At 39.4% G+C, this 15,134-nt stretch overlaps 12 non-coding genes across 12 annotated transcripts; all 12 read left to right on the top strand.

The window, feature by feature from the left end:
- The first annotated feature begins 360 nt into the window (after positions 1-360).
- On the top strand, positions 361-479 carry LOC140032177 (5S ribosomal RNA). The gene has a single exon (XR_011836102.1). It is a non-coding gene; the product is annotated as a 5S ribosomal RNA (ribosomal RNA).
- A 1,125-nt stretch (positions 480-1,604) lies between these two features.
- LOC140028444 (5S ribosomal RNA) lies at positions 1,605-1,723 on the top strand. Its single transcript, XR_011832347.1, has one exon. It is a non-coding gene; the product is annotated as a 5S ribosomal RNA (ribosomal RNA).
- Positions 1,724-2,848: 1,125 nt separating this feature from the next.
- Positions 2,849-2,967, top strand: LOC140028443 (5S ribosomal RNA). Its single transcript, XR_011832346.1, has one exon. It is a non-coding gene; the product is annotated as a 5S ribosomal RNA (ribosomal RNA).
- Positions 2,968-4,585: 1,618 nt separating this feature from the next.
- Positions 4,586-4,704, top strand: LOC140031565 (5S ribosomal RNA). Its single transcript, XR_011835486.1, has one exon. It is a non-coding gene; the product is annotated as a 5S ribosomal RNA (ribosomal RNA).
- A 1,135-nt stretch (positions 4,705-5,839) lies between these two features.
- LOC140028442 (5S ribosomal RNA) lies at positions 5,840-5,958 on the top strand. Its single transcript, XR_011832345.1, has one exon. It is a non-coding gene; the product is annotated as a 5S ribosomal RNA (ribosomal RNA).
- Positions 5,959-7,083: 1,125 nt separating this feature from the next.
- Positions 7,084-7,202, top strand: LOC140028441 (5S ribosomal RNA). The gene has a single exon (XR_011832344.1). It is a non-coding gene; the product is annotated as a 5S ribosomal RNA (ribosomal RNA).
- A 1,125-nt stretch (positions 7,203-8,327) lies between these two features.
- On the top strand, positions 8,328-8,446 carry LOC140032175 (5S ribosomal RNA). The gene has a single exon (XR_011836100.1). It is a non-coding gene; the product is annotated as a 5S ribosomal RNA (ribosomal RNA).
- A 1,125-nt stretch (positions 8,447-9,571) lies between these two features.
- On the top strand, positions 9,572-9,690 carry LOC140028440 (5S ribosomal RNA). Its single transcript, XR_011832343.1, has one exon. It is a non-coding gene; the product is annotated as a 5S ribosomal RNA (ribosomal RNA).
- A 1,125-nt stretch (positions 9,691-10,815) lies between these two features.
- Positions 10,816-10,934, top strand: LOC140029880 (5S ribosomal RNA). The gene has a single exon (XR_011833795.1). It is a non-coding gene; the product is annotated as a 5S ribosomal RNA (ribosomal RNA).
- Positions 10,935-12,059: 1,125 nt separating this feature from the next.
- On the top strand, positions 12,060-12,178 carry LOC140031564 (5S ribosomal RNA). The gene has a single exon (XR_011835485.1). It is a non-coding gene; the product is annotated as a 5S ribosomal RNA (ribosomal RNA).
- Positions 12,179-13,313: 1,135 nt separating this feature from the next.
- On the top strand, positions 13,314-13,432 carry LOC140028438 (5S ribosomal RNA). Its single transcript, XR_011832341.1, has one exon. It is a non-coding gene; the product is annotated as a 5S ribosomal RNA (ribosomal RNA).
- A 1,125-nt stretch (positions 13,433-14,557) lies between these two features.
- LOC140028437 (5S ribosomal RNA) lies at positions 14,558-14,676 on the top strand. The gene has a single exon (XR_011832340.1). It is a non-coding gene; the product is annotated as a 5S ribosomal RNA (ribosomal RNA).
- The last annotated feature ends 458 nt before the right edge of the window (positions 14,677-15,134 follow it).

The following is a 15,134-nucleotide window of genomic DNA, read 5'->3' as shown; positions in this document are numbered from 1 at the left end:
CCTGAAATTTTCGGGTTCGGGTCAGCATACCTGACCCGTCACGGGTTGGCGGGTCGGGGTTCGGGTCAACAGATTTTCTGGCGGGTCTGTTGACCCGAACCCGACCCGCCAACCTGATTTGGACCCGAATTGCCACCCCTAACTGCAAGCGTGAAGGATTGATTTCATGATAATTTAGAGTTGCGGGATGAGGGAAAAAAACAGGGTGCAAATCAATAACAAAAAAAAATATAAAGTAAATAAATAAAAGGATAAGAGGAAAATGCTTGAATTGACGCTTAAAATGAATTTCGGTCTAGAAAAGCCACACTGCTTCGCAGGACGGGGTAGTTTAAAAGAATAAAGCGAAAGGAACATGGCGGGTTAGATCATACCAGCACTAATGCACCGGATCCCATCAGAACTCCGAAGTTAAGCGTGCTTGGGCGAGAGTAGTACTAGGATGGGTGACCCCCTGGGAAGTCCTCGTGTTGCACCCCTCTCTTTTTTGTTTCGAAATCTAAATTTCCTATTCGTTCTTTATCCTGTAGTAATTTAGCTCCGTCGGAACGATTGCTTAATATTTTGCTTCTTGTCGAAGCGTGAAGGAGGATCTGAAGGCGCGAGACAAATCAGGAACGGTACGGCTCGATCAAAGCCCGGATCGTCGCTCAAATTTGTCGGCGCAAATGTATCACCGCAACTAGGGGTGGCAATTTTCGACACGACCTGAAAACACGACACGAACCTAACACGAAATTAATGGGTTTGGGTTGAGGTTTCGGGAATTCGGGTCAGAATCGGGTTGGACCCGATGAACCCGAAAAGAAAACCGGTCGATTTCGGGTCAACCCGTGGTGACCTGATATGACCCGTTTACGAATTAAAAATAATTTAATAAACATAAAAATAATTTTATCTAACTAAACTAAGTTATTCTTTTTTTCAAAGGCATTAATTACTTAATCCTAAACGAATTTATTTAATTTGTGTGAAGTTGAAATTATTATACTTGGACAAATAATATATTATATTATTTTTCACTTTTGTATTGTTTTAATTTATTTTATATTTTGCTTGGGATAAAACACTTTTACGGTGTTTAATTTATTTTAGATTTGATTTGGAATCATTTATTTAAATTTTTATTACTTGATTATGTAATTAGTTTTGTGAGAAATTGATTTTATTAGAAATTACAGTGATAAATTAATAAATTAAAATTAAGTTTCGGGTCATTTCGGGTCGACCCGCCGCCCCGTAAACCTGAAATTTTCGGGTTCGGGTCAGCATACCTGACCCGTCACGGGTTGGCGGGTCGGGGTTCGGGTCAACAGATTTTCTGGCGGGTCTGTTGACCCGAACCCGACCCGCCAACCTGATTTGGACCCGAATTGCCACCCCTAACTGCAAGCGTGAAGGATTGATTTCATGATAATTTAGAGTTGCGGGATGAGGGAAAAAAACAGGGTGCAAATCAATAACAAAAAAAAATATAAAGTAAATAAATAAAAGGATAAGAGGAAAATGCTTGAATTGACGCTTAAAATGAATTTCGGTCTAGAAAAGCCACACTGCTTCGCAGGACGGGGTAGTTTAAAAGAATAAAGCGAAAGGAACATGGCGGGTGCGATCATACCAGCACTAATGCACCGGATCCCATCAGAACTCCGAAGTTAAGCGTGCTTGGGCGAGAGTAGTACTAGGATGGGTGACCCCCTGGGAAGTCCTCGTGTTGCACCCCTCTCTTTTTTGTTTCGAAATCCAAATTTCCTATTCGTTCTTTATCCTGTAGTAATTTAGCTCCGTCGGAACGATTGCTTAATAGTTTGCTTCTTGTCGAAGCGTGAAGGAGGATCTGAAGGCGCGAGACAAATCAGGAACGGTACGGCTCGATCAAAGCCCGGATCGTCGCTCAAATTTGTCGGCGCAAATGTATCACCGCAACTAGGGGTGGCAATTTTCGACACGACCTGAAAACACGACACGAACCTAACACGAAATTAATGGGTTTGGGTTGAGGTTTCGGGAATTCGGGTCAGAATCGGGTTGGACCCGATGAACCCGAAAAGAAAACCGGTCGATTTCGGGTCAACCCGTGGTGACCTGATATGACCCGTTTACGAATTAAAAATAATTTAATAAACATAAAAATAATTTTATCTAACTAAACTAAGTTATTCTTTTTTTCAAAGGCATTAATTACTTAATCCTAAACGAATTTATTTAATTTGTGTGAAGTTGAAATTATTATACTTGGACAAATAATATATTATATTATTTTTCACTTTTGTATTGTTTTAATTTATTTTATATTTTGCTTGGGATAAAACACTTTTACGGTGTTTAATTTATTTTAGATTTGATTTGGAATCATTTATTTAAATTTTTATTACTTGATTATGTAATTAGTTTTGTGAGAAATTGATTTTATCAGAAATTACAGTGATAAATTAATAAATTAAAATTAAGTTTCGGGTCATTTCGGTTCGACCCGCCGCCCCGTAAACCTGAAATTTTCGGGTTCGGGTCAGCATACCTGACCCGTCACGGGTTGGCGGGTCGGGGTTCGGGTCAACAGATTTTCTGGCGGGTCTGTTGACCCGAACCCGACCCGCCAACCTGATTTGGACCCGAATTGCCACCCCTAACTGCAAGCGTGAAGGATTGATTTCATGATAATTTAGAGTTGCGGGATGAGGGAAAAAAACAGGGTGCAAATCAATAACAAAAAAAAATATAAAGTAAATAAATAAAAGGATAAGAGGAAAATGCTTGAATTGACGCTTAAAATGAATTTCGGTCTAGAAAAGCCACACTGCTTCGCAGGACGGGGTAGTTTAAAAGAATAAAGCGAAAGGAACATGGCGGGTGCGATCATACCAGCACTAATGCACCGGATCCCATCAGAACTCCGAAGTTAAGCGTGCTTGGGCGAGAGTAGTACTAGGATGGGTGACCCCCTGGGAAGTCCTCGTGTTGCACCCCTTTCTTTTTTGTTTCGAAATCCAAATTTCCTATTCGTTCTTTATCCTGTAGTAATTTAGCTCCGTCGGAACGATTGCTTAATATTTTGCTTCTTGTCGAAGCGTGAAGGAGGATCTGAAGGCGCGAGACAAATCAGGAACGGTACGGCTCGATCAAAGCCCGGATCGTCGCTCAAATTTGTCGGCGCAAATGTATCACCGCAACTAGGGGTGGCAATTTTCGACACGACCTGAAAACACGATACGAACCTAACACGAAATTAATGGGTTTGGGTTGAGGTTTCGGGAATTCGGGTCAGAATCGGGTTGGACCCGATGAACCCGAAAAGAAAACCGGTCGATTTCGGGTCAACCCGTGGTGACCTGATATGACCCGATATGACCCGTTTACGAATTAAAAATAATTTAATAAACATAAAAATAATTTTATCTAACTAAACTAAGTTATTCTTTTTTTCAAAGGCATTAATTACTTAATCCTAAACGAATTTATTTAATTTGTGTGAAGTTGAAATTATTATACTTGGACAAATAATATATTATATTATTTTTCACTTTTGTATTGTTTTAATTTATTTTATATTTTGCTTGGGATAAAACACTTTTACGGTGTTTAATTTATTTTAGATTTGATTTGGAATCATTTATTTAAATTTTTATTACTTGATTATGTAATTAGTTTTGTGAGAAATTGATTTTATCAGAAATTACAGTGATAAATTAATAAATTAAAATTAAGTTTCGGGTCATTTCGGGTCGACCCGCCGCCCCGTAAACCTGAAATTTTCGGGTTCGGGTCAGCATACCTGACCCGTCACGGGTTGGCGGGTCGGGGTTCGGGTCAACAGATTTTCTGGCGGGTCTACCCGTTTACGAATTAAAAATAATTTAATAAACATAAAAATAATTTTATCTAACTAAACTAAGTTATTCTTTTTTTCAAAGGCATTAATTACTTAATCCTAAACGAATTTATTTAATTTGTGTGAAGTTGAAATTATTATACTTGGACAAATAATATATTATATTATTTTTCACTTTTGTATTGTTTTAATTTATTTTATATTTTGCTTGGGATAAAACACTTTTACGGTGTTTAATTTATTTTAGATTTGATTTGGAATCATTTATTTAAATTTTTATTACTTGATTATGTAATTAGTTTTGTGAGAAATTGATTTTATCAGAAATTACAGTGATAAATTAATAAATTAAAATTAAGTTTCGGGTCATTTCGGGTCGACCCGCCGCCCCGTAAACCTGAAATTTTCGGGTTCGGGTCAGCATACCTGACCCGTCACGGGTTGGCGGGTCGGGGTTCGGGTCAACAGATTTTCTGGCGGGTCTGTTGACCCGAACCCGACCCGCCAACCTGATTTGGACCCGAATTGCCACCCCTAACTGCAAGCGTGAAGGATTGATTTCATGATAATTTAGAGTTGCGGGATGAGGGAAAAAAACAGGGTGCAAATCAATAACAAAAAAAAATATAAAGTAAATAAATAAAAGGATAAGAGGAAAATGCTTGAATTGACGCTTAAAATGAATTTCGGTCTAGAAAAGCCACACTGCTTCGCAGGACGGGGTAGTTTAAAAGAATAAAGCGAAAGGAACATGGCGGGTGCGATCATACCAGCACTAATGCACCGGATCCCATCAGAACTCCGAAATTAAGCGTGCTTGGGCGAGAGTAGTACTAGGATGGGTAACCCCTTGGGAAGTCCTCGTGTTGCACCCCTCTCTTTTTTGTTTCGAAATCCAAATTTCCTATTCGTTCTTTATCCTGTAGTAATTTAGCTCCGTCGGAACGATTGCTTAATATTTTGCTTCTTGTCGAAGCGTGAAGGAGGATCTGAAGGCGCGAGACAAATCAGGAACGGTACGGCTCGATCAAAGCCCGGATCGTCGCTCAAATTTGTCGGCGCAAATGTATCACCGCAACTAGGGGTGGCAATTTTCGACACGACCGGAAAACACGACACGAACCTAACACGAAATTAATGGGTTTGGGTTGAGGTTTCGGGAATTCGGGTCAGAATCGGGTTGGACCCGATGAACCCGAAAAGAAAACCGGTCGATTTCGGGTCAACCCGTGGTGACCTGATATGACCCGATATGACCCGTTTACGAATTAAAAATAATTTAATAAACATAAAAATAATTTTATCTAACTAAACTAAGTTATTCTTTTTTTCAAAGGCATTAATTACTTAATCCTAAACGAATTTATTTAATTTGTGTGAAGTTGAAATTATTATACTTGGACAAATAATATGTTATATTATTTTTCACTTTTGTATTGTTTTAATTTATTTTATATTTTGCTTGGGATAAAACACTTTTACGGTGTTTAATTTATTTTAGATTTGATTTGGAATCATTTATTTAAATTTTTATTACTTGATTATGTAATTAGTTTTGTGAGAAATTGATTTTATCAGAAATTACAGTGATAAATTAATAAATTAAAATTAAGTTTCGGGTCATTTCGGGTCGACCCGCCGCCCCGTAAACCTGAAATTTTCGGGTTCGGGTCAGCATACCTGACCCGTCACGGGTTGGCGGGTCGGGGTTCGGGTCAACAGATTTTCTGGCGGGTCTGTTGACCCGAACCCGACCCGCCAACCTGATTTGGACCCGAATTGCCACCCCTAACTGCAAGCGTGAAGGATTGATTTCATGATAATTTAGAGTTGCGGGATGAGGGAAAAAAACAGGGTGCAAATCAATAACAAAAAAAAATATAAAGTAAATAAATAAAAGGATAAGAGGAAAATGCTTGAATTGACGCTTAAAATGAATTTCGGTCTAGAAAAGCCACACTGCTTCGCAGGACGGGGTAGTTTAAAAGAATAAAGCGAAAGGAACATGGCGGGTGCGATCATACCAGCACTAATGCACCGGATCCCATCAGAACTCCGAAGTTAAGCGTGCTTGGGCGAGAGTAGTACTAGGATGGGTGACCCCCTGGGAAGTCCTCGTGTTGCACCCCTCTCTTTTTTGTTTCGAAATCCAAATTTCCTATTCGTTCTTTATCCTGTAGTAATTTAGCTCCGTCGGAACGATTGCTTAATATTTTGCTTCTTGTCGAAGCGTGAAGGAGGATCTGAAGGCGCGAGACAAATCAGGAACGGTACGGCTCGATCAAAGCCCGGATCGTCGCTCAAATTTGTCGGCGCAAATGTATCACCGCAACTAGGGGTGGCAATTTTCGACACGACCTGAAAACACGACACGAACCTAACACGAAATTAATGGGTTTGGGTTGAGGTTTCGGGAATTCGGGTCAGAATCGGGTTGGACCCGATGAACCCGAAAAGAAAACCGGTCGATTTCGGGTCAACCCGTGGTGACCTGATATGACCCGTTTACGAATTAAAAATAATTTAATAAACATAAAAATAATTTTATCTAACTAAACTAAGTTATTCTTTTTTTCAAAGGCATTAATTACTTAATCCTAAACGAATTTATTTAATTTGTGTGAAGTTGAAATTATTATACTTGGACAAATAATATGTTATATTATTTTTCACTTTTGTATTGTTTTAATTTATTTTATATTTTGCTTGGGATAAAACACTTTTACGGTGTTTAATTTATTTTAGATTTGATTTGGAATCATTTATTTAAATTTTTATTACTTGATTATGTAATTAGTTTTGTGAGAAATTGATTTTATCAGAAATTACAGTGATAAATTAATAAATTAAAATTAAGTTTCGGGTCATTTCGGGTCGACCCGCCGCCCCGTAAACCTGAAATTTTCGGGTTCGGGTCAGCATACCTGACCCGTCACGGGTTGGCGGGTCGGGGTTCGGGTCAACAGATTTTCTGGCGGGTCTGTTGACCCGAACCCGACCCGCCAACCTGATTTGGACCCGAATTGCCACCCCTAACTGCAAGCGTGAAGGATTGATTTCATGATAATTTAGAGTTGAGGGATGAGGGAAAAAAACAGGGTGCAAATCAATAACAAAAAAAAATATAAAGTAAATAAATAAAAGGATAAGAGGAAAATGCTTGAATTGACGCTTAAAATGAATTTCGGTCTAGAAAAGCCACACTGCTTCGCAGGACGGGGTAGTTTAAAAGAATAAAGCGAAAGGAACATGGCGGGTGCGATCATACCAGCACTAATGCACCGGATCCCATCAGAACTCCGAAGTTAAGCGTGCTTGGGCGAGAGTAGTACTAGGATGGGTGACCCCCTGGGAAGTCCTCGTGTTGCACCCCTCTCTTTTTTGTTTCGAAATCCAAATTTCCTATTCGTTCTTTATCCTGTAGTAATTTAGCTCCGTCGGAACGATTGCTTAATAGTTTGCTTCTTGTCGAAGCGTGAAGGAGGATCTGAAGGCGCGAGACAAATCAGGAACGGTACGGCTCGATCAAAGCCCGGATCGTCGCTCAAATTTGTCGGCGCAAATGTATCACCGCAACTAGGGGTGGCAATTTTCGACACGACCTGAAAACACGACACGAACCTAACACGAAATTAATGGGTTTGGGTTGAGGTTTCGGGAATTCGGGTCAGAATCGGGTTGGACCCGATGAACCCGAAAAGAAAACCGGTCGATTTCGGGTCAACCCGTGGTGACCTGATATGACCCGTTTACGAATTAAAAATAATTTAATAAACATAAAAATAATTTTATCTAACTAAACTAAGTTATTCTTTTTTTCAAAGGCATTAATTACTTAATCCTAAACGAATTTATTTAATTTGTGTGAAGTTGAAATTATTATACTTGGACAAATAATATGTTATATTATTTTTCACTTTTGTATTGTTTTAATTTATTTTATATTTTGCTTGGGATAAAACACTTTTACGGTGTTTAATTTATTTTAGATTTGATTTGGAATCATTTATTTAAATTTTTATTACTTGATTATGTAATTAGTTTTGTGAGAAATTGATTTTATCAGAAATTACAGTGATAAATTAATAAATTAAAATTAAGTTTCGGGTCATTTCGGGTCGACCCGCCGCCCCGTAAACCTGAAATTTTCGGGTTCGGGTCAGCATACCTGACCCGTCACGGGTTGGCGGGTCGGGGTTCGGGTCAACAGATTTTCTGGCGGGTCTGTTGACCCGAACCCGACCCGCCAACCTGATTTGGACCCGAATTGCCACCCCTAACTGCAAGCGTGAAGGATTGATTTCATGATAATTTAGAGTTGCGGGATGAGGGAAAAAAACAGGGTGCAAATCAATAACAAAAAAAAATATAAAGTAAATAAATAAAAGGATAAGAGGAAAATGCTTGAATTGACGCTTAAAATGAATTTCGGTCTAGAAAAGCCACACTGCTTCGCAGGACGGGGTAGTTTAAAAGAATAAAGCGAAAGGAACATGGCGGGTTAGATCATACCAGCACTAATGCACCGGATCCCATCAGAACTCCGAAGTTAAGCGTGCTTGGGCGAGAGTAGTACTAGGATGGGTGACCCCCTGGGAAGTCCTCGTGTTGCACCCCTCTCTTTTTTGTTTCGAAATCTAAATTTCCTATTCGTTCTTTATCCTGTAGTAATTTAGCTCCGTCGGAACGATTGCTTAATATTTTGCTTCTTGTCGAAGCGTGAAGGAGGATCTGAAGGCGCGAGACAAATCAGGAACGGTACGGCTCGATCAAAGCCCGGATCGTCGCTCAAATTTGTCGGCGCAAATGTATCACCGCAACTAGGGGTGGCAATTTTCGACACGACCTGAAAACACGACACGAACCTAACACGAAATTAATGGGTTTGGGTTGAGGTTTCGGGAATTCGGGTCAGAATCGGGTTGGACCCGATGAACCCGAAAAGAAAACCGGTCGATTTCGGGTCAACCCGTGGTGACCTGATATGACCCGTTTACGAATTAAAAATAATTTAATAAACATAAAAATAATTTTATCTAACTAAACTAAGTTATTCTTTTTTTCAAAGGCATTAATTACTTAATCCTAAACGAATTTATTTAATTTGTGTGAAGTTGAAATTATTATACTTGGACAAATAATATATTATATTATTTTTCACTTTTGTATTGTTTTAATTTATTTTATATTTTGCTTGGGATAAAACACTTTTACGGTGTTTAATTTATTTTAGATTTGATTTGGAATCATTTATTTAAATTTTTATTACTTGATTATGTAATTAGTTTTGTGAGAAATTGATTTTATTAGAAATTACAGTGATAAATTAATAAATTAAAATTAAGTTTCGGGTCATTTCGGGTCGACCCGCCGCCCCGTAAACCTGAAATTTTCGGGTTCGGGTCAGCATACCTGACCCGTCACGGGTTGGCGGGTCGGGGTTCGGGTCAACAGATTTTCTGGCGGGTCTGTTGACCCGAACCCGACCCGCCAACCTGATTTGGACCCGAATTGCCACCCCTAACTGCAAGCGTGAAGGATTGATTTCATGATAATTTAGAGTTGCGGGATGAGGGAAAAAAACAGGGTGCAAATCAATAACAAAAAAAAATATAAAGTAAATAAATAAAAGGATAAGAGGAAAATGCTTGAATTGACGCTTAAAATGAATTTCGGTCTAGAAAAGCCACACTGCTTCGCAGGACGGGGTAGTTTAAAAGAATAAAGCGAAAGGAACATGGCGGGTGCGATCATACCAGCACTAATGCACCGGATCCCATCAGAACTCCGAAGTTAAGCGTGCTTGGGCGAGAGTAGTACTAGGATGGGTGACCCCCTGGGAAGTCCTCGTGTTGCACCCCTCTCTTTTTTGTTTCGAAATCCAAATTTCCTATTCGTTCTTTATCCTGTAGTAATTTAGCTCCGTCGGAACGATTGCTTAATAGTTTGCTTCTTGTCGAAGCGTGAAGGAGGATCTGAAGGCGCGAGACAAATCAGGAACGGTACGGCTCGATCAAAGCCCGGATCGTCGCTCAAATTTGTCGGCGCAAATGTATCACCGCAACTAGGGGTGGCAATTTTCGACACGACCTGAAAACACGACACGAACCTAACACGAAATTAATGGGTTTGGGTTGAGGTTTCGGGAATTCGGGTCAGAATCGGGTTGGACCCGATGAACCCGAAAAGAAAACCGGTCGATTTCGGGTCAACCCGTGGTGACCTGATATGACCCGTTTACGAATTAAAAATAATTTAATAAACATAAAAATAATTTTATCTAACTAAACTAAGTTATTCTTTTTTTCAAAGGCATTAATTACTTAATCCTAAACGAATTTATTTAATTTGTGTGAAGTTGAAATTATTATACTTGGACAAATAATATATTATATTATTTTTCACTTTTGTATTGTTTTAATTTATTTTATATTTTGCTTGGGATAAAACACTTTTACGGTGTTTAATTTATTTTAGATTTGATTTGGAATCATTTATTTAAATTTTTATTACTTGATTATGTAATTAGTTTTGTGAGAAATTGATTTTATCAGAAATTACAGTGATAAATTAATAAATTAAAATTAAGTTTCGGGTCATTTCGGTTCGACCCGCCGCCCCGTAAACCTGAAATTTTCGGGTTCGGGTCAGCATACCTGACCCGTCACGGGTTGGCGGGTCGGGGTTCGGGTCAACAGATTTTCTGGCGGGTCTGTTGACCCGAACCCGACCCGCCAACCTGATTTGGACCCGAATTGCCACCCCTAACTGCAAGCGTGAAGGATTGATTTCATGATAATTTAGAGTTGCGGGATGAGGGAAAAAAACAGGGTGCAAATCAATAACAAAAAAAAATATAAAGTAAATAAATAAAAGGATAAGAGGAAAATGCTTGAATTGACGCTTAAAATGAATTTCGGTCTAGAAAAGCCACACTGCTTCGCAGGACGGGGTAGTTTAAAAGAATAAAGCGAAAGGAACATGGCGGGTGCGATCATACCAGCACTAATGCACCGGATCCCATCAGAACTCCGAAGTTAAGCGTGCTTGGGCGAGAGTAGTACTAGGATGGGTGACCCCTTGGGAAGTCCTCGTGTTGCACCCCTCTCTTTTTTGTTTCGAAATCCAAATTTCCTATTCGTTCTTTATCCTGTAGTAATTTAGCTCCGTCGGAACGATTGCTTAATATTTTGCTTCTTGTCGAAGCGTGAAGGAGGATCTGAAGGCGCGAGACAAATCAGGAACGGTACGGCTCGATCAAAGCCCGGATCGTCGCTCAAATTTGTCGGCGCAAATGTATCACCGCAACTAGGGGTGGCAATTTTCGACACGACCTGAAAACACGACACGAACCTAACACGAAATTAATGGGTTTGGGTTGAGGTTTCGGGAATTCGGGTCAGAATCGGGTTGGACCCGATGAACCCGAAAAGAAAACCGGTCGATTTCGGGTCAACCCGTGGTGACCTGATATGACCCGTTTACGAATTAAAAATAATTTAATAAACATAAAAATAATTTTATCTAACTAAACTAAGTTATTCTTTTTTTCAAAGGCATTAATTACTTAATCCTAAACGAATTTATTTAATTTGTGTGAAGTTGAAATTATTATACTTGGACAAATAATATATTATATTATTTTTCACTTTTGTATTGTTTTAATTTATTTTATATTTTGCTTGGGATAAAACACTTTTACGGTGTTTAATTTATTTTAGATTTGATTTGGAATCATTTATTTAAATTTTTATTACTTGATTATGTAATTAGTTTTGTGAGAAATTGATTTTATCAGAAATTACAGTGATAAATTAATAAATTAAAATTAAGTTTCGGGTCATTTCGGGTCGACCCGCCGCCCCGTAAACCTGAAATTTTCGGGTTCGGGTCAGCATACCTGACCCGTCACGGGTTGGCGGGTCGGGGTTCGGGTCAACAGATTTTCTGGCGGGTCTGTTGACCCGAACCCGACCCGCCAACCTGATTTGGACCCGAATTGCCACCCCTAACTGCAAGCGTGAAGGATTGATTTCATGATAATTTAGAGTTGCGGGATGAGGGAAAAAAACAGGGTGCAAATCAATAACAAAAAAAAATATAAAGTAAATAAATAAAAGGATAAGAGGAAAATGCTTGAATTGACGCTTAAAATGAATTTCGGTCTAGAAAAGCCACACTGCTTCGCAGGACGGGGTAGTTTAAAAGAATAAAGCGAAAGGAACATGGCGGGTGCGATCATACCAGCACTAATGCACCGGATCCCATCAGAACTCCGAAATTAAGCGTGCTTGGGCGAGAGTAGTACTAGGATGGGTAACCCCTTGGGAAGTCCTCGTGTTGCACCCCTCTCTTTTTTGTTTCGAAATCCAAATTTCCTATTCGTTCTTTATCCTGTAGTAATTTAGCTCCGTCGGAACGATTGCTTAATATTTTGCTTCTTGTCGAAGCGTGAAGGAGGATCTGAAGGCGCGAGACAAATCAGGAACGGTACGGCTCGATCAAAGCCCGGATCGTCGCTCAAATTTGTCGGCGCAAATGTATCACCGCAACTAGGGGTGGCAATTTTCGACACGACCTGAAAACACGACACGAACCTAACACGAAATTAATGGGTTTGGGTTGAGGTTTCGGGAATTCGGGTCAGAATCGGGTTGGACCCGATGAACCCGAAAAGAAAACCGGTCGATTTCGGGTCAACCCGTGGTGACCTGATATGACCCGATATGACCCGTTTACGAATTAAAAATAATTTAATAAACATAAAAATAATTTTATCTAACTAAACTAAGTTATTCTTTTTTTCAAAGGCATTAATTACTTAATCCTAAACGAATTTATTTAATTTGTGTGAAGTTGAAATTATTATACTTGGACAAATAATATATTATATTATTTTTCACTTTTGTATTGTTTTAATTTATTTTATATTTTGCTTGGGATAAAACACTTTTACGGTGTTTAATTTATTTTAGATTTGATTTGGAATCATTTATTTAAATTTTTATTACTTGATTATGTAATTAGTTTTGTGAGAAATTGATTTTATCAGAAATTACAGTGATAAATTAATAAATTAAAATTAAGTTTCGGGTCATTTCGGGTCGACCCGCCGCCCCGTAAACCTGAAATTTTCGGGTTCGGGTCAGCATACCTGACCCGTCACGGGTTGGCGGGTCGGGGTTCGGGTCAACAGATTTTCTGGCGGGTCTGTTGACCCGAACCCGACCCGCCAACCTGATTTGGACCCGAATTGCCACCCCTAACTGCAAGCGTGAAGGATTGATTTCATGATAATTTAGAGTTGCGGGATGAGGGAAAAAAACAGGGTGCAAATCAATAACAAAAAAAAATATAAAGTAAATAAATAAAAGGATAAGAGGAAAATGCTTGAATTGACGCTTAAAATGAATTTCGGTCTAGAAAAGCCACACTGCTTCGCAGGACGGGGTAGTTTAAAAGAATAAAGCGAAAGGAACATGGCGGGTGCGATCATACCAGCACTAATGCACCGGATCCCATCAGAACTCCGAAGTTAAGCGTGCTTGGGCGAGAGTAGTACTAGGATGGGTGACCCCCTGGGAAGTCCTCGTGTTGCACCCCTCTCTTTTTTGTTTCGAAATCCAAATTTCCTATTCGTTCTTTATCCTGTAGTAATTTAGCTCCGTCGGAACGATTGCTTAATATTTTGCTTCTTGTCGAAGCGTGAAGGAGGATCTGAAGGCGCGAGACAAATCAGGAACGGTACGGCTCGATCAAAGCCCGGATCGTCGCTCAAATTTGTCGGCGCAAATGTATCACCGCAACTAGGGGTGGCAATTTTCGACACGACCTGAAAACACGACACGAACCTAACACGAAATTAATGGGTTTGGGTTGAGGTTTCGGGAATTCGGGTCAGAATCGGGTTGGACCCGATGAACCCGAAAAGAAAACCGGTCGATTTCGGGTCAACCCGTGGTGACCTGATATGACCCGTTTACGAATTAAAAATAATTTAATAAACATAAAAATAATTTTATCTAACTAAACTAAGTTATTCTTTTTTTCAAAGGCATTAATTACTTAATCCTAAACGAATTTATTTAATTTGTGTGAAGTTGAAATTATTATACTTGGACAAATAATATGTTATATTATTTTTCACTTTTGTATTGTTTTAATTTATTTTATATTTTGCTTGGGATAAAACACTTTTACGGTGTTTAATTTATTTTAGATTTGATTTGGAATCATTTATTTAAATTTTTATTACTTGATTATGTAATTAGTTTTGTGAGAAATTGATTTTATCAGAAATTACAGTGATAAATTAATAAATTAAAATTAAGTTTCGGGTCATTTCGGGTCGACCCGCCGCCCCGTAAACCTGAAATTTTCGGGTTCGGGTCAGCATACCTGACCCGTCACGGGTTGGCGGGTCGGGGTTCGGGTCAACAGATTTTCTGGCGGGTCTGTTGACCCGAACCCGACCCGCCAACCTGATTTGGACCCGAATTGCCACCCCTAACTGCAAGCGTGAAGGATTGATTTCATGATAATTTAGAGTTGAGGGATGAGGGAAAAAAACAGGGTGCAAATCAATAACAAAAAAAAATATAAAGTAAATAAATAAAAGGATAAGAGGAAAATGCTTGAATTGACGCTTAAAATGAATTTCGGTCTAGAAAAGCCACACTGCTTCGCAGGACGGGGTAGTTTAAAAGAATAAAGCGAAAGGAACATGGCGGGTGCGATCATACCAGCACTAATGCACCGGATCCCATCAGAACTCCGAAGTTAAGCGTGCTTGGGCGAGAGTAGTACTAGGATGGGTGACCCCCTGGGAAGTCCTCGTGTTGCACCCCTCTCTTTTTTGTTTCGAAATCCAAATTTCCTATTCGTTCTTTATCCTGTAGTAATTTAGCTCCGTCGGAACGATTGCTTAATAGTTTGCTTCTTGTCGAAGCGTGAAGGAGGATCTGAAGGCGCGAGACAAATCAGGAACGGTACGGCTCGATCAAAGCCCGGATCGTCGCTCAAATTTGTCGGCGCAAATGTATCACCGCAACTAGGGGTGGCAATTTTCGACACGACCTGAAAACACGACACGAACCTAACACGAAATTAATGGGTTTGGGTTGAGGTTTCGGGAATTCGGGTCAGAATCGGGTTGGACCCGATGAACCCGAAAAGAAAACCGGTCGATTTCGGGTCAACCCGTGGTGACCTGATATGACCCGTTTACGAATTAAAAATAATTTAATAAACATAAAAATAATTTTATCTAACTAAACTAAGTTATTCTTTTTTTCAAAGGCATTAA

This window comes from Coffea arabica, chromosome 11e (genome assembly GCF_036785885.1).
Source record: "Coffea arabica cultivar ET-39 chromosome 11e, Coffea Arabica ET-39 HiFi, whole genome shotgun sequence".
Lineage (NCBI taxonomy): Eukaryota > Viridiplantae > Streptophyta > Magnoliopsida > Gentianales > Rubiaceae > Coffea > Coffea arabica.
This window is presented reverse-complemented; position numbering and strand designations above follow the sequence as displayed.